The sequence below is a fragment of the Stenella coeruleoalba genome (assembly GCF_951394435.1).
Source record: "Stenella coeruleoalba genome assembly, chromosome: 13".
NCBI lineage: Eukaryota > Metazoa > Chordata > Mammalia > Artiodactyla > Delphinidae > Stenella > Stenella coeruleoalba.
In genome coordinates, this window is record NC_137159.1 from 17,359,290 (window position 1) to 17,383,735 (window position 24,446).

Here is a 24,446-nt window from a genome sequence, read left to right on the forward strand (position 1 = left end):
AGGTCAATGTTTATGTTATAGAACAATTCTAAATCCAGGGAGAAACTTATTTTAAAGGTTACATAATCTTTCTGGGTTACAGTTTTGTAAATTCTCTTGCATTAGTAGGAAAATGAAAATAAACATTGAGCAAAACTTTGTGGAAGCAGCAGGAGGTAGTAAGCCACTCTTTATTCTTCCTTCCTACCTTCATTCCCTTCTTCCTTTCCCTTTCTTTCTTTCTTTCTTTCTTTCTTTCTTTCTTTCTTTCTTTCTTTCTTTCTTTCCTTCTTTTTCTTTCTTTCTTGCTTTCTTCATTGACAAAATTGAGGTTTACTACTCAATTTAGATGAATTTTGTTTTCCCTGAATGATGTAGCTTGTAGTGGAGAAGAGCTGCTCAAGCTGCAAATAGACTTGCAAACAAAAAACCTCCAGCCTTATTATTTAAGCACTTGGTTTGTGATACATAATATATGCCCCTTTGCTAGTATTATTCCCTCAGATTGGAAGGTCTTCTTTGCCTTATGAACTCCTTAACTATACAACAAATCTACATTCTCAGGGAAGCCTGCCCTGATCTCTTAAACACTGGGCTGAAAGAATACAGTCTGTGAGCACAGGAAACCCTAGTTTTGAATCTCCTCTTATCAATATTAGCTGCAAGACCTTGTCAGGGCCTTTTTTACCTGAACTGCATTTTCCTGAAATGTCTAATATAAATAGTAGTTCTCTTGCAGGGTCATTTGAAAAATTATAAATGCTAGGTTTAAAGTATTCATCACTCAATAATTGGTAATCTCATTACTGCTTAGTTTTCCCACATGTTAATTGCTATCTTCCTATTTTTATAATAATTTTGAGCTCCATCGATCCTTTTGCTTCCATGTTTGTGTATTACCCCAGGCTCACTAGAAATAAAGTAGGAAAGAAGGATTAATATGCTAATATCTGAGAGGTGCAAGCCCAGAATGATGAAAGTGAGGGGAAAGGAGTAGTGAAGAAACAAAAGACATAATGCAGTGCAAGGTGATTCCTTCTTATTCTGGTTACCATTTCAAACTGTGCAGTGATGAGATACAGCAGGTGGATCAATGTGCAGGACTTAGGATGGGTTGAGGGAAGCACTGCTTGAGGTAGTCCTCTATGGTAGGGGAGATTTATGCACCTGGATCCTTCCTGCCTCTCTTTCTCATTCGTCTTTGTTTACCATAAGTGGTAACCTGGGTTGCATCATCTGACTGTTTAGTGAATACTCTGTAAGTGGGGTCCCACACTGCAGTGGTGTGTGGTTCATGAAAATCTGAAAAAGGCTGGCCAACTTGGTGAAGTTGGATTCCAATCAAACAAGAAGAAAAGAAGTGATTGGAATCTGAAAATGCACACTATGTTTATATATCAAGGCAATGTTTCTCCCATCATGATAGACAATGCTTGAGGACAAGTACTTTTTTCTATTGTTTACTGTGTCTAATACTTAATATAGTTAATATAGTCACTGGCAGTGAATATCTACCTGTATGGTAAATAAATGAAGCAACTAAAGAGTACAAGTAATATCATGGTACCCAAATTACTTCATTCCTTGGAAGATGTAGTAAAACAATTAATGAATGAAATGTAGAGCATCAGCTGATTGAGTTACTGTAATATTAATTACTATTATTAATATTATTATTGCCAAATAATTGCAATGGGTGAACACTTACTGCTATAGAGATTACCAAAATGAAAGAGAAAAATCAAAACAAGGCAATCCAGCAATATTGATATACCTATTGTATATATCCTTTGCATCATTAGAAAGATTGTCTCTCTCCCCTTTGTATGTCTTTCCTTATTTGTACCTTCTGAAATGCTCTTGGAGCTTTTTGCTCCTATTTTTCACATTTATTGTCAAATCATTTTCATCATAAAAACCAGAAAAAAACCCTCAAAATATAATACTATATAAAACACACACTCCTTAGCCCTGGATGTATTTCCTTCGTTATTTTCATGTTTTTTTTAAAAAAAAAAAATGTTTGTGTTTCATTGTGTACATTTATGTATGTGTGTGCATGTGTGTGCATGCATCAGAAATCACTGGGAAACAATTCTTTAACTTAAAAATCTACCTAAATGTCACCCTGATTCATTTAGTTTTTTTAAGAAAAGTGTAATTCTACAGGGTAGCATGGAAAACATCTAAGTTAAAAGTGAGGGGAGAAAACCCACAGGAACAATCTTTCAAGTGTTTTTCACCACTTACTGGCTCAGAGAAGTGGAGACTATATTTGTATAAGATATACACAGATGACTTAATTAAATGAAATACCTACTTCAGGAAAAATATATCAATATCCCTTAAGTCATGCATATGACCGGCAGTTTCCTTCAGGAAGATCTTTGTCAGATTGGCAAGTATGTGGCACATAAGCCACTACTAGCTACCCACCTCCCCCCACCCTTCAGGCATACAGCCATAGCAAGACCTGACCATTGTTCTATGGTCCATTTTTTCAGCTTTGAAATTAGAGTCCTAATGTCATTCTTGGATTCTGGTAGTTTAGTTCCCTTTTTGCTACCTTCTCAAGTAGGGCTTGCATTTATTTACTGCTGGTCATAGGGAATTGAATGAGCATTTAAATAACTCATTGTAACATTTTAAAGCTCTGATTTTACCTACATGCTATGTATCAGAAATGCCAACGTTGGGGAGACCTTCAAAATGGCAGAGAATTAAGAATTGGATATCACCTTCCTCCCAAAAAATACATCAAAAATACATCTACATGTGGAACAACTCCTAAAGGACACCTACTTAACACTGGCAGAAGACCTCAGACTTCCCAAAAGGCAAGAAACTCCCCACATACCTACGTAGGGCAAAAGAAAAAAGGAAAAACAGAGACAAAAGAATAGGGATGGAATCTGCACCTCTGGGAGGGAGCTGTGAAGGAGGAAAAGCTTCCATACACTAGGAAACCCCTTCACTGGTGGAGACGGGGAGTGGGAGCGGGGAAGCTTCAGAACAATGGAGGAGAGCACATCAACAGGGGTGCAGATGGCAAAGCGGAGAGATTTCCACACAGAGGATTGGTGCTGACCAGCACTTACCAACCTGAGAGGCTTCTCCACTCACACACTGGGGTGGGTGATGGCTGCAAGCTGAGGCTCAGGCATCACAGGTCAGATCCCAGGGAGAGGACTGGAGATGGCTGTGTGAACTCAGCCTGAAGGAGGCTACAGCATCACAGCCAGCCTGGAGGGAGACTAGGAAAATGTCCATAAGAACATATACATGGATAACTAACTTAAATGTAAATGGATTAAATGCTCCAACCAAAAGACATAGACTGGCTGAATGGATCCAAAAACAAGACCCGTATATATGCTGTCTACAAGAGACCCACTTCACACCTAGGGACATAGAGACTGAAAATGAGTGGATAGAAAAATACATTCCATGCAAATGGAAATCAAAAGAAAGCTGGAATAGCAATTCTCGTACCAGACAATATAGACTTCAAAATTAAAACTATTACAAGAGACAAAGGAGGACACTACGTAATGATCAAGGGATCAATCCAAGATGAAGATATAACAATTGTAAATATTTATGCACTCAACATAGGAGCATTTCAGTATATAAGGAAATGGTTAACAGCCATAAAAAGGGAAATTGACAGCAACACAATAAACATAAACCACGTTAACACCCCAATTTCGCCAATGGGCAGATCATCCAAAATGAAAACAAGTAAGGAAACAAAAGCTTTAAATGATACATTAAACAAGATGGACTTAACTGATATTCATAGGACATTCCATCTAAAAACAACAGAAAGCACTTTCTCCTCAAGTGCTCATGGATCATTCTCCAGGATAGATCATATTTTGGGTCACAAATCAAGCCTTGGTAAATTTAAGAAAATTGAAATCATATCAAGCATATTTTCCAACCACAAAGCTGTGACACTAGATATCAATTACAGGAAAAAACCAGTAAAAAATACAAGCACATGGAGGCTAAACAATATGCTACTAAATTATCAAGAGATCACTGAAGAAATCAAGAGTAAATCAAATACACCTAGAAACAAATGACAATGAAAACACAATGACCCAAAACCTATGGGATGCAACAAAAGCAGTTCTAAGAGCGAAGTTTATAGCAATACAATCCTACCTCAAGAAACAAGAAACATCTCAAATAAAAAACTTAACCTTACACCTAAAGCAATTAGAGAAAGAAGAACAAAAAAACCCCAAAGTTAGTAGACAGAAAGAAATCATAAAAATCAGATCAGAAATAAATGAAAAAGAAATGAAGGAAAAGATCGCAAAGATCAATGAAACTAAAAGTTGGTTCTTTGAGAATATAAACAAAATTGATAAACCATTAGCCAGACTCATCAAGAAAAAAAGGGAGAAGACTCAAATCAATAGAATTAGAAATGAAAAAGGAGAAGTAACAAATAACACTGCAGAAATACAAAGGATCGTGAGATTACTACAAGCAAACTATATGCCAATAAGATGGACAACCTGGAAGAAATGGACAAATTTTTAGAAAAGTGCAACCTTCCGATACTGAACCAGGAAGAAATAGAAAATATAAACAGACCAATCACAAACACTGAAATTGAAACTGTGATTAAAACCCTTCCAACAAACAAAAGCCCAGGACCAGATGGCTTCACAGGTGAAATATATCAAACATTTAGAGAAGAGCTAATACCCATCCTTCTCAAACTGTTCCAAAATATAGCAGAGGGAGGAACACTCCCAAACTCATTCTACGAGACCACCATCACTCTGATACCAGAACTAGACAAAGATGTCACAAAGAAAGAAAACCACAGGCCAATATCACTGATGAACATAGATGCAAAAATCCTCAACAAAATACCAGCAAACAAAATCCAACAGCACATTAAAAGGATCAAGTGGAGTTTAGCCCAGGAATGCAAGGGTTCTTCAATATACACAAATCAATCAATGTGATAAACCGTAATAAAAAATTGAAGGAGAAAAACCATATGATCATCTCGATAGTTGCAGAAAAAGCTTTTGACAAAATTCAACATCAATTTATGGTAAAAACCCTACAGAAAGTAGTCACAGAGGGAACTTAACATAATAAAGGCCATATATGATGAAACAACAGCCAACATCGTTCTTATTGGTGAAAAACTGAAACAATTTCCACTAAGATCAGGAACAAGATAAGGTTGCTCACTCTCACCACTATTATTCAACATAATTTTGTTAGTTTTTGCCACAGCAATCAGAGAAATAAAAGGAATCCAAATCAGAAAAGAAGTAAAACTGTCACTGTTTGCAGATGACATGATACCATACATAGAAAATCCTAAAGATGTTACCAGAAAACTACTAGAGTTAATCAATGAATTTGGTAAAGTAGCAGGATACAAATTAATGCACAGAAATCTCTTGCATTCCTATATTCTTATGATGAATAATCTGAAAGAGAAATTAAGGAAACACTCTCATTAACCACTGCAACAAAAAGGATAAAATACCTAGGAATAAATTTACCTAAGGAGACAAAAGACCCGTATGTGGAAAACTATAAGACACTGATGAAAGAAATTAAAGATGATACAAATGCTGGAGAGATATACCATGTTTTGGATTAAAAGAATCAGCAGTGGAAAAATGACTCTACTACCCAAAGCAATCTACAGATTCAGTGCAATCACTATCAAACTACCAATGGCATTTTTCACAGAACTAGAACAAAATATTTCACATTTTGTATGGAAACACTAGAGACCTCGAATAGCCAAAGCAATCTTGAGAAAGAAAACTGGAACTGGAGGAATCAGTCTCCCTGACTTCAGACTATGCTACAAAGTACAGTAATCAAGACAGTATGGTTCTGGTGCAAAACCAGAAATATAGATCAATGGAACAGGATAGGAAGCCCAGAGATAAACTGATGCACATAGGTCACGTTAACTTTGATAAAGGAGGCAAGAATATACAATGGAGAAAAGACAGACTCTTCAAAAATTGGTGCTGGGAAAACTGGATATCTCCATGTAAAAAATGAAATTAGAATACTCCCTAACACCATACACAAATTTAAACTCAAAATGGATTAAAGACCTAAATGTAATACCAGACACTGTAAAACTCTTTGAGGAAAACATTGGCAGAACACTCTATGACATAAATAACAGTAAGATCCTTTGACCCCCACCTCCTAAAGAAATGGGAATAAAAACAAAAATAAACAAATGGGACTAATGAAACTTAAAAGCTCTTGCACAGCAAAAGAAACCATAAACAAGACAAAAAGACAACCCTCAGAATGGGAAAAAATATTTGCAAATGAAACAACTGACAAAGGATTAATCTCCAAAATTTACAAGCAGCCCATGCAGCTCAATATCAAATAAACTAACAACCCAATCCAAAAATGGGCAGAAGACCTAAATAAACATTTCTCCAAAGAAGATATACAGATTGCCAATAAACATATGAAGGGATGCTCAACATCACTAATCATTAGAGAAATGCAAATCAAAACTACAGTGAGGTATCACCTCACACTGGTCAGAATGGTCATCATCAAAAATCTGCCAACAGTAAATGCTGGAGAGGGTGTGGAGCAAAGCAATCCCTCTTGCACTGTTGGTGGTAATGCAAATTGATAGAGCCACTATGGAGGTTCCTTATAAACTAAAAATAGACTGCCTTTTGACCCAGCAATCTCACTACTGGGCATATACCTTGAGAAAACCATAATTCAAAAAGAGTCATGTACCACAATATTCATTGCAGCTCTATTTACAGTAGCCAGGACATGGAAGAAACCTAAGTGTCCATCGATAGATGAATGGATAAAGAAGATGTGGTACATATATACAGTGGAATGTTGTTCAGCCATAAAAAGAAACGAAATTGAGTTATTGGTAGTGAGGTGGCTGGATGTAGAGACTGTCATACAGAGTGATGTAAGCCATAAAGAGAAAAAACATATACCATATGCTAACACATATATACGGAATCAAAAAAATATATGGTTCTGAATAACCTAGGGGCAGAACAGGAATAAAGATGCAGACAGAGAATGGACTTGAGGACATGGGGAGGGGGAAAGGTAAGCTGAGATGAAGTGAGAGAGTGGCATGGACATATTTACACTATCATATGTGAAATAGATAGCTAGTGGGAAGCAGCTGCATAGCACAGGTAGATCAGCTCAGTGCTTTGTGTCCACCTAGAGGGGTGGCATAGGGAGGGTGGGAGTGAGACACAAGAGGGAAGAGATATAGTGATATATGTATATCTACAGCTGATTTACTTTGTTATACAGCAGAAACTAACCATTATAAACAATTTAATAATGATGTTAAAAAATTTTAAAGAAGGAAAGAAATGCCATCTTTGAATACAGAAAAAAATCATGAACTCAAAGTCCTCTGCTACATAGCCAAATTTTCCAGAAACAGAAGTGTAGACCAGCATTTCCCAAACTGAAAATTTATGTGTTACCCTTCAAGTTTGTTAGGTTATCAGTTTAGGGAACCATTTTTTTAAATGGTGTAATTTTGGAAACCTGCATACTCTCTCTTCCAGCCTTCTTCCCCCCACCACCTATATATTCATAGTCTTTGTGTGCAAATTAGAGCCTCAAAGATGTGCTATGAAGATATCTGGTTTGTGTTGTTTATTTCAGTGCTATCCAACCATCTGTGTTCAAAGAATCCTTGAATCAGAGAATATCTACAAATAGATACTGGGAGAGTAGTGGTTCACAAAACCCACTTTGGGGAACACTGGGGTAGATAAAGTTACAACAGAGAGGGGGTAACTAGTTTTGTACATTCTTCAAGTCTTTTCTCTAGAACAATGCACCAAAGGAGCCATACCACTTTCCTCACTTTTTTGTATATGTGTACATATGTTGAGTTTCTATTAAAACCACCATTAGAGTATGCCTTGCCTACAGCCATTCATGATACTTTTATAACATTTATCATTTAGTGTCAGTTACTTTAATAGAATTTATCTGATTTTCATAACAGTCCTTCAATATGGGTATTAATATTCTACTTACTGATGATGACACTACAGTTCAAATAGTTTAAAAATTCCCTCAGTTCATTTGGACAATTGCATTTTTCCCCATCATACTGAGGTGACTCCTTTATGTGAATCACTCTGTAAGAAGACTCTGAGCTTCTAATGGTCAGAAATTGTCTCAAACTAACATTTGATTTCAACACCCTCTCCACTAGCTGCATGAATTGACTTGGTAATCCCCTAGAATTTTTTCTTTGTGTTTAGGTGTGTGTGTGTGTGTGAGTGTGTATGTATATATGTATATATATATATATATATATATATATATATATATATATATATAAAATGTTTGCATGTGTGAAATTTGTTATGGACAGATTTAATGATTACCAGAAAAGTTAGTAAAGATGAAGTTTTGAGAAATGTTATCTAAATGGTGGATTTTTTAGCCCCAACAGGTTAACTTTCCATTTACCTGGGCTGTGTGTATATCACTAGAATAAGTCTCAAATGACCTGGAAATAAGAAAATAGAATATCAGCAGTCTTTCATATGCTATGATCTGATATTTTGAATTATGTTATTAATTCATTTTTCCTCTTTATTCATTTTCTCTTTTTTCTTAAGTTTTTGGACCTAAAATAGGTCATAATTTAACCACTGACAATTTCTAAAATTAAGACAATCGGGCTTCCCTGGTGGCGCAGTGGTTGAGAGTCCGCCTGCCGATGCAGGAGACACGGGTTCATGCCCGGGTCCGGAAAGATCCCACATGCCGCGGAGCGGCTAGGCCCGTGAGTCATGGCCGCTGAGCCTGCACGTCCGGAGCCTGTGCTCCGCAACGGGAGAGGCCACAACAGTGAGAGGCCCGAGTACCGCAAAAAAAAAAAAAAAAAAAAAAATTAAGACAATCAACATTTGACACTATATTTATATGCCATGCATCTGGTAACAAAATTTCCATATTTTACACCAAAGTCACTTTTTTAATGACGCACACATAACTATTTTCAATTCTGTATCTCAGATCTGATAAACAGAGTCGAGTAGCTTAAGCAGCGTTGGGTATATCCTTAACGTCTTGCAGCGTCCCATTACTTCTCAGATGGCCTGATCTCTTCACCCCTACACAGTGTGCTATTTTGAACAGAATATTTTCTCTGAAACCTTATCAAAAATGCCCATTCAGTTGCTTAACCTAAGCTTTCTTCATAGAAGCTTTTGAAATTTAATTGAGGACTCTTCAAGAGGTTTAATAATACAAATCATACACATAATAGGAAGAGAACAGATAACTTTAAAGGAATGTACCTTTTGAAAATTCTTTAGAACATAGTGTATGAACTTACACTGCATTTATTGTTATTATCTGGAGAAACTGGCCATGAGGTGCATTAGAGCTCAGATATAATCCTTTCATCTAGAGATACTCTGTACTCTAGTAGAGAAATGAATTATTGTTCAAGTGAATCCTAAACCAAGAGACATGTACTAGCCAGTAGAGTTGGAAGAGAAGATTGTGGCAAGAGAATCCTTTGGGAGGAGAAAAGTAATTTTTACAGGTGGGAAGAAGGGGAGGTAACAGGGGAAACAAGAACTGAGATTTCAAAACTAACTTCCCTCACCTAATATGAGTTGTTAACATTTTTGGAATGACTGTCGCCACTTTTACTTGCAAAGCATATCCAGAAAGCATGTCTTAAAGTGGATTAATATGAATTGAAATCCTAACTGTGAACATACTTTATCCAGAATGATTGGCTGAGAGCAGAAATAGTAATATAAAGTCCTTATTAGCAGAGTGGAGTTAATGGAGTGATGAAACGAGAAATAGTTAACGCGTAGAATTATGAAAAGGTAGTGCCTGGAATATGTGTATGACTGCACTCATTTTTTAAAATGTTCCATTTGTATCTTAACAATTTAGAAAAGTGACAGCCTTTCCCTGGCACACATCAGGTTCGAAAACTGGTGCTACACGTGAAACAACTTCCCTTGAAGGGTTTCTTCAGATATGCTGTCAACGTTAGTATAAGCTCTGAAAATAAGCCATTGAGTGGAAATCACTTGCTGCCTAAATTATTCCTTGTTGCTGAAGTTGGCCTATCACTAACACCCAAGTAAAAATATAGTTCTTATAAATATCTACACCCAAGACTACCTCTACCCACAGATAGACTATTGAACCAACTGTTCTAAATATCCAGATGATTTGGCCTCATGGTGCCCTTATACAATCATTTTGACATGTGACAAAAATGAATGACTGAAGTACACATGTGCATTTTCCAAGAAGCATTGTATCTTCCAGGTCTTTATTGCAATGTCAACCAAAATCAGCATGATAGTATATAAAAAGCAATTGTTCTGGAAGGATCATGCTATCAGCATTTTGTATTTGTGATGCTAACTTATCTGTCCCTCATTTTAAATTCTGTAACCTACATTGGACACATCATAGATCCTTATGCTGAGGGTGACATGCAGTAAGGGCGAGAATTATGTTTACTTTATTATTTTTTTGAATTTGAAGTCTTTCATCTGTCAGCAATGAATCACAGGTGACAAAAGGTGGTGAAATCAGATGGAACCAGAGAAGGAGTGTAATTTTTCTAACAAGGGAGCAGAATTTTTCTAACCAGGGAGAAGAATATGATTGAATTCATTGTGTGGGCTCGCAGTATGTAACCATCAGAGTACCAACAGTCTGAGCAGAGCATCTTTGAGCCAGAAGAGCTGAATACACCAATGAAATATCAAGACTGAGGAATATCAGTGCTATCTTATCAGGAGAGCTGTCTCACAGATGTATGCAGATATGGTGTAGCATATGAAAGAATCACTTCATAGGAAAGGGAAGAAATCTACAAGGAGAAGTGGAAGTGATTAAGGTCTCAGTCCTAGGAAAATTCCTCATAATTCTATTATGAACCATATTTAAACCAAGGGTTCTGAGTATATAAACCTAGGCAGACTTACTTATCCTATCACTTATCTGTCATTAAAAACTTTTTTAAGCATTTTATACTTTTTAAACTGGCATGTGGGACACTAGACAATATGTCCCAAATTATATCATGCCAGAGGATTCCAGAAGTATCTATTTACATTTATTCCAGAAGGTTCTAGCTACATTTAATTTCTAATTAATTCTCATATGTGTCATACACTTCCAAGGTTTTCCAACTTTGATTAGGTTTTTCTTTTTGCCTAAAATTACCTTATCCATTCTGTTTTGGCTCACTTATATCATCAATATGAAGTCTTTAGAAGACTAACCTTAAAATTTTCCTCTTCTGTGATCTCTGCATTGATGATTCCTGTCTCTGTAGTGTCAAAAAAAAAAAAAAAACTTATCCTTATCATTTTTAGAATACTTACACAACTTTGCTTTAAAAAGTTGTTTGCATGTGTTCCTTTTATAGTAAACATGTTATTGTTTCTAGGTTAAGGATCTTGTATTTTTATCATTGTGCCCTCAGAGGTCAGAAGTGAGCCTAACACATAGTATAATACATATTATAGTGTTCAATAAATATGTATTGAATAAATACAAGAACACATTAATCTCACTTCCAGCCCTAATTTGTATCAATACTTGAGGAATTCCTAATCATTTCCTTATTGCATTCTCCTGGAATATGAAAGGTCAGGTTGTATAGTAGAAAGTAAAATGTTTAGGCAGACAGGCTTATCTTGAGTTCTGATTGAGAGGTAGTTATTACATGCTATGCAACCTGAAGAAAATCACAATACTTCTAGTCTCAGAGGGAGTTGGACCTTTTAAGACCTCTCCAGTTAGAAGCCTTTACATTCTTTTGAATATGTGATCCATTTGACTTGGGCTACCAATTTTAGACTCACAAATAATTAACCTGTCAGTATATTAATGAAAACCTTTTAGACAAACTCACAGTATATAAACTACATAACTAAATGCCATGGAAATTCACTCTAGGTTGTAGTTATGAAAGGAGATGTCCTTAGATGGGATAAATATTAGTTTTTGTTTCTTAATAAAATTTAAGTGATGCTGTTCTGAAACAGAACAGAATAGAACTTAATACTACTGATGTCAATCAGAATGCCAAACTACCAAAATAGATGGGGAAAATTACTCCACATACCAAAGAACACACACCTACACACACACATCAGAGCTTAGCTTATGGAACATGAGAAACCAAGTGCTCACTAACTGGCAATCAGAAGACTTGAGTAATCCTACCATCAAGAAGTTAATTATACTCTGACATAGCAAATAATATCCTCTTGGGACTACTTTTCCATAAACAGGTAGAATGAGAGTGGTAGACCAAATTATCTTTAAACTCCTTTATAGCTTACACATTTGATTATTCTATATTTTCTGAAATAAAAATAAAACAAAACACAGATCTGTAAATTCCTGATAGTCTCATTAATGTATACCTTCTGTTGGTTGGAAAGTGTGGAGACGTTCCTTATCAGATGAGGATTGCAAGTTTTTCCATTACTCTCACAATGTGATTAATTTACTGGTTCCGGTTCTTCTTAGCATTAGTACAGAATGAAGAAAATGTCATTATTGTATATTATTTGGCCTTGGGGAAATAAGTTTTGAGTTTTTCCCAGATGTGCAAAAAAGTCATGACCTTATTCTGGAAAACTGATCAATGTAGTTAAGAAAGACTGACTCTCCAAACTATGGAATTCAATTGCAAATAATCTAAACATTTCTCCCTTAAACACTCTAAACGTACTCCATTATTTATAGCCATCTATCCTGCCATTCTGGTGAAAAATAAAAATGCTGTAAATAAGTGTGCTGATAATGTCCAAATTAATATATTCACCAATACTGGGGGGCTGGGTGTGTTGCATAATCAATTTGAATAATGAGAAAGAAAATGGAATTGTCTCTATGCAAATAAACTTTAAAGAATTGAGCAGTTTTCCAGAGTCTCAAAATTGGACAATCGGTCAGATTAACTGCAGAACATTATTTCACTTACCCTTGTTTCTCGTGTCTCTGTTTTGTCTATGAATTCTTGTGCAACCTAGTTTCTACCTGAGTCTAAACGGTGATAGCTCCAACTGTCTGCTGCACTTTATTCATTATTTAAGCTTTGTTCTAACAAATTTCTAAAATTTATTTTCAGCAAAATTTAAAGCCCCCACTAAATAAAAAATGGATATTTCATCCAATTTGCTTGAAAACTGCTTAAAACTGAGCAATATTAACTATATTCCCGTCTAACAATAGAATCAGTTTGTATAAATACACTATCATATCGAGAGATTCTGAAACACATGCAAAGGTAACAAAAAGTGAATAAATCTTCCAAGATCTTTTTCGTGTTTAACTCAATTAGAATTGTTTGATATTATTAAGAAAGAAAATTGAGGAAATACTAAAAAGAAGGTAAAAGACAAATAATTTATATTCTCATTCAGTGATTTCCAAGGTGTATTTCTTTTTAGTCTTTCTTTATATGCATAGGTTTAATTTCTTATTCACACAATTATTATAATATATATAGATAATTTTATAGCAAACACTTTCATGTAACATATGGATTAATACTACTCTTTGGAATCATAAGAATGTATTTAATCAAGTTTAACTGAACTCCTAACATCTGACATTTAAAAAAATATATATCAATGAATTTATTTAGTAACAATGTCTTCACATTTTTAGACCAACTTCAAAATTCTGACATAGAAACATAATAATGTGAAGATATCCAATTTGTATCACAGTGACATTTTTTTTGTTTGAAGTATAGTTGATTTACAATGTTGTGTTAGTTTTTGCTGTACAGCAAAGTGATTCAGTTAGATATATATATATATATATATATATAATCTTTTCTTTTTCATATTCTTTCCCGTTATGGTTTATTACAGGATATTGGATGTAGCTCCCAGTGCTCTATGGTGCTATACTGTAGGGCTTGTTTATCTATAGTAATGTGTATTTTATATTTTTATATATAGTAGTTTATCTATTTTATATATAATAGTTTGTACCTGCTAACCCCAAACTCCTAATTTATCCCTCTGCAACCCCTTTTCCCCTTGGTAACCATGAGTTTGGTTTCTATGTCTGTGAGTCTGTTTCTGTTTTGTAAATGGGTTCATTTGCATTTTATTTTAGATTCCACATATACGTGCTATCATATGGCATTTATCTTTCTCTTTCTGACTTCACTTAGTATGGTAATCTCTAGGTCCATCCATATCACTGAAAATGTCATTATTTCATTATTTTTTATGGCTGAGTAATATTCCATTGTGTATATATACCACATCATCTTTATCCATTATCTGTAGATGGACATTTAGATTGCTTCCATGTCTCGGCTATTGTAAATAGTGCTGCTATGAACATTGGGGTGCATGTATATTTTTGAATTATGTTTTCTTCCAAATATATGCCCAGGGGTGAGATTGCTGGATCATATGGAAACTGTATTTTTAGTTTTTTAAGGAAACTCCGTACTGTTCTCCATAGTGGCTGCACTAATTTACATTCCTACCAACAGTGTAAGAGGGTTCCCTTTTCTCCATACCCTCTCCAGCACTTGTTATTTGCAGACTTTTCTTCATGGCCATTCTGACTGGTGTGAGGTTATACCTCTTTGTAGTTTTGATTTGCATTTCTCTAATAACTAGTGATTTTGAGCATCTTTCCATGGGCCTGTTGGCCATCTGTATATATTCTTTGGAGAAATGTCTATTTAGGTCTTCTCCCACTTTTTGATTGGGCTGTTGGTTTGTTTGTATGAGCTGTTTGTATTTTTTGGAAATTAATCACTTGTTGGTTGCATCATTTGCAAATATTTTCTCTCAGGACACAGGTTTTTTTTTTTTTTTTTTCTTTTGTTTATGGTTTTCTTTGCCGTGCAAAAGCTTTTAAGTTTGATTAGTTCCCATTTGTTTATCTTTGCTTTTATTTCTATTGCCTTGGGAGACTGACCTAAGAAAACATTGTTATGATTTATGTCAGAGAATGTTTTGCCTATGTTCTCTTCTAGTCTTATGGTGTCATGGCTTATATTTAAGTCTTTAAGCCATTTTGAGTTTATTTTTGTGTATGGTGTGAGGCTGTGTTCTAACTGTAGTCTTTAGGTTTATATATATATATATATATATATATATATATATATATATAATATCATGTTATCTGTATATAATACAATTTTACCTCTTCCAATTTGGATAAGTTTTATTTTGTTTTCTTGTCTGATTGTTGTGGCTAGGTCTTCCAATACTACATTGAACAGAAATGGTGAGATTGGGCATCCTTGTCTTGTTCCAGATTTTAGTGGGAAGGTTTTCACCTTTGCACCATAGAGTATTATGTTGGCTGTGGGTTTGTCATAAATAGCTTTTATTATGTTTTGATATGTTCCCTCTATACCCACTTTGGTAAGAGATTTTATCATGGATGTATGTTGAATTTTATCAGATGCTTTTTCTGCATCTATTGACATGATCATGTGGTTTTACATTTTGATAAATTCATTAAAACAATGCTTGTTTTAGAATATTATCATTATTATTATTTTTACAATTAATAATAATCATATTTGTAACTTACTGAGTTTCCTGAGCTAATTACTTATATAAATATTATATTCAAACTTTTCCTTACATCTAGGATGGAAATAAAACTATTTTTCTATATTGCTGAAAAGAAAATGCAGTAAGAGACATTAAAATACTTCCTCAAGGTCAGAGAGAGAATAAAGTAGGGACCTGACACCTATCTGTATGTGTTTTTAGTCACTATTCCATTGAAAGTTAAACAAAGTTGAAATAGAAAGATGCAGAGGTTGAGGCATGGGTCTATATTCCAACAGAAAATAAACAGAAACAGAAGCAAACACAATATATAGACCATTAACCCACTCTTCCTTTGGCTTTTTTCAGTGGGATTGTGTACTTCTTGCTCTTTTCTTTCTTAGCTCTTTAAATGTGACAGAACACATTAAACTCCCTTAAATTTTGCAGAATTTTGTGTTCCGTTCCTTACTGATCCCTAAAATTTAGGGAGCAAACTCCCAAAGGGAACTTACTATAGAACCTAATTTATCTTCCTGACTCTGTCCATCTGTCAGGGTATGGCACACCGTGAAGCTGGGGAGTACTGCCTGTGTCTCAGATTAAGAATCTGCCAACATCGTTTTCCAGAAAAAAGGAGAAACTGGATGGGAAATGCAAAGTCAGCATTTAAATGCACACATGATAACATTTTGCATATGAGGTTGAATTACATAGAAAAATAACAATTTTAGATCAATGAAAATTATTCATTATAATATTGTAGAAGACATTTGAAGATTGCAAGCCTCAGAAGTAATTATTCTGAAAATATTTCCTTGATGAAACAGAAGTAATTTTCTCAAAAATACTTATATAAAATATTGAATAAAAATAAAAAATAAAAGTGATGTTATTCAAAATAAAAGCTCAATTAGAAAATTGAAAAACTTAAAAATAGAAACCCTTATTAGAAATATAGAGCATCACTTTGAGAATATTTTGGTACTATAGAAACATTTTTCAAAGAGATAGAAAATATAATGGAAAATAAGTATAAAGTTTTAAAACATGAATTAAATATGTCCAATAATATAGAATAAATGGTCCTGAAACAATAATTGAAAAAAATTCTTATATATAAAATTAAACTAGAGATTTCACATTAAGAAGTTTCATAACATTCCAAACAAAGGTAGTGATCAGAGATTAATGTCAAGATACTGAGTAAAGTGATATTTAAACAATTAAGAAAATGTCTTAAAAATTTGTAAGTGGGGCAAATTGCTTACAGAAGCTTTAAATTCAATTTAATCTACAAATTTCCCTTTGTACCAATACTTTCAATTAGTAAGAAAATATACACAAAATCATAAGGGGAAACTGTATGGACTCCAGATTTCATATTCCTACTAACCTGTAATTTATATGAAAAGGCAGTGGAAAGATAATTCTCCAAAGTAAGAAGATAGAAAATATAACATGCAATTACCTTTTCTGTAAAATTACCTAAAAATATTTATAACATTGCTGAGAAATAATCATAACAATAATTAATGAAAGGAGAAGTTGCGTTTGAAAATAGCTAGAGACGTTTTTCTTCAAGTAGTCATGTATTTACGTTTTTCTTTCAGTCTGTTATAGGATTCTTCATACAGATCATACATATTCATTATTAAAAGAATTTAGTCATGAATTCTTTCTCATATCTGTTTTCATTCCTCCTCTCAGCTAGCTCAAAATCATCTCAGGCTTAAGATTTAATTCTGGATATTCCTTACCTCATGACATCTCTGCCTGTGATTTTACATTTTAGTCAAGAATAACTGCAAACTACAATTATTTAAACCAGACTTTGAAATAGACTTGATATTTCAATCTTCCATATCTCTAATCCATCACAAAGTACCAGTGATCCTAGATCCAAATTATTACTCAAACTTACCACCCTTCCACTTAGTTATTGCCACACCTTAAACCAATCCTCCACAATTTGGTGCTTCAAATATTACAGCATATTCCTGAGTATCCTGACTCTCAAATCAATAACTGTTCTTCATAATTTATTTCATGTTACCGTGTTGCTTCTTTCAGAGTGCTCATCACAATTTGTAATCATATATTTTTCACAATATTTATCATAACCTGTAACTATTAATTTCATGACTTCCATCTCTGCTATGTTGTGAAGTCCTTGACAAAGGGGCCCATATGGGTTTGGGGTAATTTTTATATATCCTTGCCCAGAGTAAGTACTCACTACTACAGGATTAATTAACAATTAGCAATTATTTTATTTTATGTTGCCACTGAAGAATGTTTCAAGTGACGTAAGATAGGTATGTAAGACATATTGCGCTAATTAAGAGGAAAGATAACATTCATTTAATGGTTTGAAAGTTAACCATTTACAGTAGCTTGATTGTAAACTGCTGATAGGTTTGATTTCAAGAAGCTAAAATCATGAGCATTTCATTCAGGGCATGTGGGATTCCTTGCAATGGCACTTAGGTGGACATGTTTATGAAAAAAGAACCAACCAATACTTTCTCAATAAATCATATTCTGATAGACCTTAGAAAGGAGAAAGAGTGGGATGAGGTGAGGGTGTGCTGAGGCCAAGGTAATGAAGAGAAATTTCTCCTCTAGCAAAAAATATTGGATGGTAAGCATTTACAGCTTGTGTATGCATACGTTAATTCAGATGCACTGAATTAATGTCATGGAAAGTCTTTATTTGAAAGAAGTCGGTGGGCACTGAAGAGAAAAAGCTTGTGCATTGCCACCTGAAATTATTCTCAGCAGCAAGAAGGCACATTTAAGGGCATTGAACACACATGATATGGCAGAGGGCTACCACCATTATTTTAAAATGAACCAAGGAATTAAAACCCAGCTTTCCACCATTTACAAGAAAGTAATCTTGTTTCTAACCACCAAATTTTATAGACAACAATTTATGAGAGAAATAAATTACTTTTAACCACTTTCTGTGTGAGAGAAGGTAAAAGCCAGAATCTTCCATCTTGTGCTTTGACTCGGGTAAATTTGGAGAAATAATTTACCTAGCTACATAATTGTGACATTTCATTATTGGTGAGGTAAGCAGAAGTCTCAATATTAATAAACTACTCCCTCCACTAGCACCACTGTCATCATTATATCCTGATACCAAGTACCCAAGCATATGGCAAATGACAGAATTTGTAACTTTTATTAACGTTCAACACTGTTTATGGTATTTTTAGTCATTGAGAACATTAAACTGTATGTTCTTTTCAGATTAAACACCAATGGCTCATCAAAAAACAGCTGCAGAATTTCTAAAAGAGTGAATGGTGGGACACATGAGCACAGTTTTGCCCATTATTCTGTTTTTCAGTAATATCAGCTCTCTGCCTGACTTCTGTTTTCCTGTTATTAATGTCCATCGTGGAAATAAACTTTTCCTGTTTTTCTCAGAAGGAAAAAGGGAAAGTTTATCTGTCAGTGGTTTCTATATTAGAACAAATACTGTGACCCCATACACACCATCCGCAAATCTGAGCATTATTTCTTAGAATTATCAATCGCATTAGCCAGAACACTGTGAGAGGAAGCATGAGATACCACTATCACAAGCAGCTAAACATTCATGCTTTAAAGAAAGTTATATATTGCAAAAGGAGCGTAAATTGGAATTGATTTCATTAGAGAACTTTAAAACCCGCTAAATAATGATACTATTTTTTCTTTAGGGACACCATTGTATTACAGTTTTTCTTCACTAAATTAAAAATGCTATCAAGTTCGTAGTAAATTGTGAAGCCTGTTACTGAGCAAACTCTAAAGACCATTTGGAGGCCAGGAGCTCATATATATCAACAGAAGCAAATTAGACACAAAGTTTAAATTAGGAAACTTTGAAAACACATCAACATTTTATCATTTTTTGTTTGTTTTTGTTAATGTTCTATCTTAATGACTCAGCAGATGACTCCACTAATGTTTAGCTGGTGAAGGAGGTAAATTTAATGATGCTGAGTATTTGAGAGTTCAAGAATATTTGGACTGTGGACTGCTCTACTATAATTGGAATTTATTCCAAATGAGTTTCTCAATACTGTTTTCTAAATGAGTGCTTAAAATACCCTGGTAAATATTCCCAATGGAATACTTTTGCGAACTGGTCAAATGACCAGCCACTTTTTGTTTCCTGGAAGTTCAGTGTTAATGCTCTAGAATTGGAAAGCTTGTAAATATGGGGGAGGGAGCAAATACTAAACTGAAATGGATGACTGAATCATCTTAGGAAGAAGAGTTCTGTCCTGGTTTTATTTTTGTTAGTGGCATCAATCAATCAAAATATCACAAGCATGAAGGGGTACCAGGGTAGAGACTGAAGGAACAAAGCAGAAGGATTGAAGGGACTGAAAGCTATCAGGTTGTGAGAAGAATTCCTGCCCCTGAATTAAACACCCACAAGCCAAACACCACTAGAAAATGTGGATTCCTGATGGTAGTTAAGCACAAAATGAAAATGAAATATAGGACCCATTCCAGTGAAAGAGAGTAATGTGAAATTACAAGTCTGGATGATGGTTTATTAGTAAAAATGGGAAATGATGCTAAATCTAAGGCATTTTTCCAGTTTTGTAGGTGTAGAAAAATGAAAAATAAATTTGCTGCCCTCTTACCTAAAAAAAAATCTCTAGGTAATTTTCAATTTTTATGCAGTCCTTCTGTGCAAGACTTTTGACTTCAAATGCATATTCACTTGTGGTTGAATGTACTTTTTTATAAAAAATAATTTTGTCTATGAAATTTTTTAATCCTCTCATAATTCTGTGTTCCAATTTCATCAAATTGTGAAATTAGCATGCCCCTCAATAAAGTAAATTGCAATGTCTGCAGAACTTCTTGCTGCTTTACACAGGAAAGTTAGTTTGGTTTTCCTTCTAGAATTTTTGAGATTCTTGGGTAGATCCTCATTGGTGCATTTAAACATCTGATTACATCCTTCTTATTTATGCTCTTTTCTTTACTCTGTTTTTCCAAATACTGTCACAGATCTTTCCCTTAAATCACTACAGTGATTACGGATACCATATTGCTACTTTTTACTACAAGCATGGAAATACAACACTGTCAGTAAATATGTGGCTATTTTATGGCTCAGAAACCCAGGTTTAACTTAATTTGAGCTCTTTATCCCACTAATGTGCTTCCACTTGTTGCAAAGATCCCCTATCCCCATCAAAACAATAATTAGCACTTGCCTATTCCTCAGACTACATTTTGAGAATGAAGTCCCAGAGGGAAATTCACCCTCCCTTTAATTTAAGCCCAACCTCCACAGTCCTCTTTTCTGATTGTTCATCAATAGTTCAAGAATGATGGTAATTATGATCCAAGATAAGGAAATTCCATCAAGGGAATCGCACCACCACTCTAAGGAATGTATTCATGCCCAATATCTCCCAATAGAACGTTGACTTCAGAACACGATAGTGCAATATAAGGCCACTCTATTTCCTTCTTGTACAGAATATAATAAATAAAAGATTATTTTTGTTCTTTAAGCTATAACAAGGCCAGTCCATTTCCTGTTCATAATTGTTGCTGAATCCAAGCTCGTACTGCCTGCCACACAAAAAGCCAATAAATTGAGAGACAAGGTACTGGGTCATGGAAGAGCAACTTTACTCAGAAAGCCAGCACACCGAGAAGATGGTGGACTAGGGTCCCAAAGTACCATCTTGCTAGGGTTTGGATGCTAGTTTCTTTTATAGAATAAAGAGGAGGGAGGTGAGGAGGTAAAGTAAAAAAAAAAGTGATAAATTGTTGCAAATATTTCCTGGTTTAGGCCAGACTCCAGAGGGGATTGCTGATTTCTTCTGCCCTGCAACCATTCACAGGTGGGCCTGGTCAGGATGTTTCTTGTGAGCTGAACAAAGGTATTTTAGCTTAAACTTAGATAGAGCCCACAGAGTCACAAGCAAATTATATAAGGTCTTAATATGATTTTTTCAACAGCCTTTGCGATCAATAGTCTCCTCCACTCCCCAGTGCCTGTATGCCTTATTTTCCCCTTAGGTAAGACCCATGTGGGGCTTACTGAAACTGTGCTCTTTTGATTTAAATTGACCAATTTGCCCTTAGTCCAGGACACTTCTCTATTTCAATTTCTCTTGTGGTCAGTTGTTGAACAGTGGTTCACCATCCAGCACCCTGTGCTCCACATAATATATGTTAATACAGTGGGCCTCTCTCATCTGCAAACTTGTATACTCTAGTTTAGGAAAATTTTCCTGTAATATTTATTTTATGATATCCTTCTTACTATTTTTCCTTTTCTTCTGGAACCTCATTTTTTTAGATATTGTAATTCCTTAGAGCCTGTTTAACTCATTTTGTATTAACTTTTTCTCATACAATTTCTGTGTTCTTTGGTTATATTTTCAGAGAATATTTTTCAACTATATTGTCCTAAACCTTCTGTAGTTTTTTGTTTTGTTTTGTTTTTTAATTAAGCAATGTTATGTTTTTCACTTTAAAGAAATATTTTTTGTGTATGTATTTTCCTTTTAGAGTATTTTCTATTTTTTGAAATAATAAAAAAAATTGCTGATCTCTTTTTAAAAATGTTGTAATCTTCCTGCAATGAGTCATATTTTTATGAATTTATTCTTTATGTTTATTCCCATGTATTTGTGTTGGTCTCTGTCTTTCTTGTTGGAGAATTTTTCAATTATATGGTGGCTTTTAACTATGTTTCTTGTTTGTGTGTTTTCTTTTTACTTTTCTTTTTATTTTTTAATTACTAGAATGAAACTTCACCAATAAACCATTGCAATTTGATTGAGTGTCTCCTACAGTTGTGACAGAAGCGTTATGCTAATTATAATAAAAGTTATGTTTACTGATTGCATCCCTATAAGAACAAAATTTCAGCTGTTCTTCATCCATCCTCCAGATATTAATATTATGTTTTAAGAATTTTAGTTCCATTGCATTACCTGATTTATATTTTATATATCAGAGTCCTTTCTCTTGTTACAATTCTCTGATTCTTGAACTTTTTAGAATTCCATATTGCTTTATTTGTAGGGTGTATATCTTTGTATATTTCTCTTAGTGGTCACTCAGTATTAGAGTATACCTAATTTAACTATCACAGTCATCTGGTAACAATATTATATAACAATAAAATATTAGAACATTAAAATATTTGATAACAGTAAAGTGTGGAAAACTTACTCCCCTTTAGGTCCTTTTATCATCCTTGTTTACAAATATCATGGTCTTTAGTATCAGATGGTGTTATATTTTGTTTCAGGCATCAAACATGATTATCAGATAGATGAGGAAAAGGATAGTCTATTGTTCATATGTGTATTTCTGCTGTTTTAGTCATTCTTTCATCTTTCCTGGTGCTCCAAGATTTCTTCTTTTATTATTGCCTTTCTGTTGGAAGAACCTTTTTTTAGACATTCTTTAACGATTGCTCTGATAGAAAAAAAAAAAATATATATATATATATATTTTAATCTAAGAATGTCTTTATTCCCTCTTTATTCTGGAGAGTTTCACCAAATATAGAATTTGTGGTTGACCTTGCTTTCAATACTTGAAAAAATATTCCATGTCCTTCTGCCTTCAGTGGTTTTAGATGAGAAATCTGCTGTCATTCACATTAATGTGTCCTTAGAGGTAACACATGCTTTCTATCTGGCTGCTTTCAATAATTTTGCTTTGTCTTTTGTTCTCAAAAATGTAATTATGATGCATTTTGTCATGAATTAGGGGAGTTTATTGTATTTGGATCACTCAGCATCTTGAATGTGTAGGTTTATTTCTTTAATCAAATTTGGAAAATAGTCAGCCATTATTTCTTTGAATATTCTTGCAGCCCTAGTTCTTTTCTGTCAATGATGCCAATGTTGGCTCTTTTATTATTTATTGTTCTAAGGATCCCTGATGCTCCCTTTTTCCTGTCCATCTTTTCCTCTCTGTTGTTGAGGTTGCTTAAATTTTATTATCTGTCCTCAAGTTTACTGATTCTAGTCTCAATTATTTTCACCTTACCCTCAGGTTACCTTTTTGTTTATTTGTTTTAAAATAATTTGCAATTATTTGTTGAAGCACTTTTTTTTTTGCAGTACACAGGTCTCTCACTGTTGTGGCCTCTCCCGTTGTGGAGCACAGGCTTCAGATGCACAGGCTCAGCGGCCATGGCTCACAGGCCCAGACACTCTGCGGCATGTGGGATCTTCCTTGACCAGGGCATGAACCTGTGTCCCCTGCATTGGCAGGCGGACGCTCAACCACTGCGCCACCAGGGAAGCCCTGAAGCACTTTTATGATGACTGCTTTAAAATCCTTGTCAGATAATTCCAGTATCTGATTCATCTAAGTATTGACATCAGTTAATTGCCTGTTGTCGTTAAAGTTAATTTACCTCTGTGTGTGTGTGTGCGCACACAAAGTGTTATTTTCCTTGCAGCATGGATATTTTTTTTCTATTGGGAATTCTGGATTCTATTTAAATCTTTAATTTTGAGTTTAACATACAGTATTTGGCCAACCTTTTGGACTTCCAATGATAAATTTTCAGAGCCTTTGCAGCGTTACTATTTCTGTTTGATTTATCTGATGTTGCTTGGGCTCCCACAGTTCGCTGATCTTCCTGCCTGTAGGAATGGAAATATTTTCCCCAGGATGGCACACCTGGTAGCCATAGATACAGAAAAAAAATCTCCAGCTCACAGGAACAAAGAGGCTACCTAGACCTGGCTGTTTCTTGTGGCAGGATCGCTCCTGTTTTTGTCACCTGGTCTGTACACATGGGAAGGGAAATTTGGGGTGCAAGAGTAACAGAGAGGTTGCCCATGCATGCCACATGTTATGGTATGATTT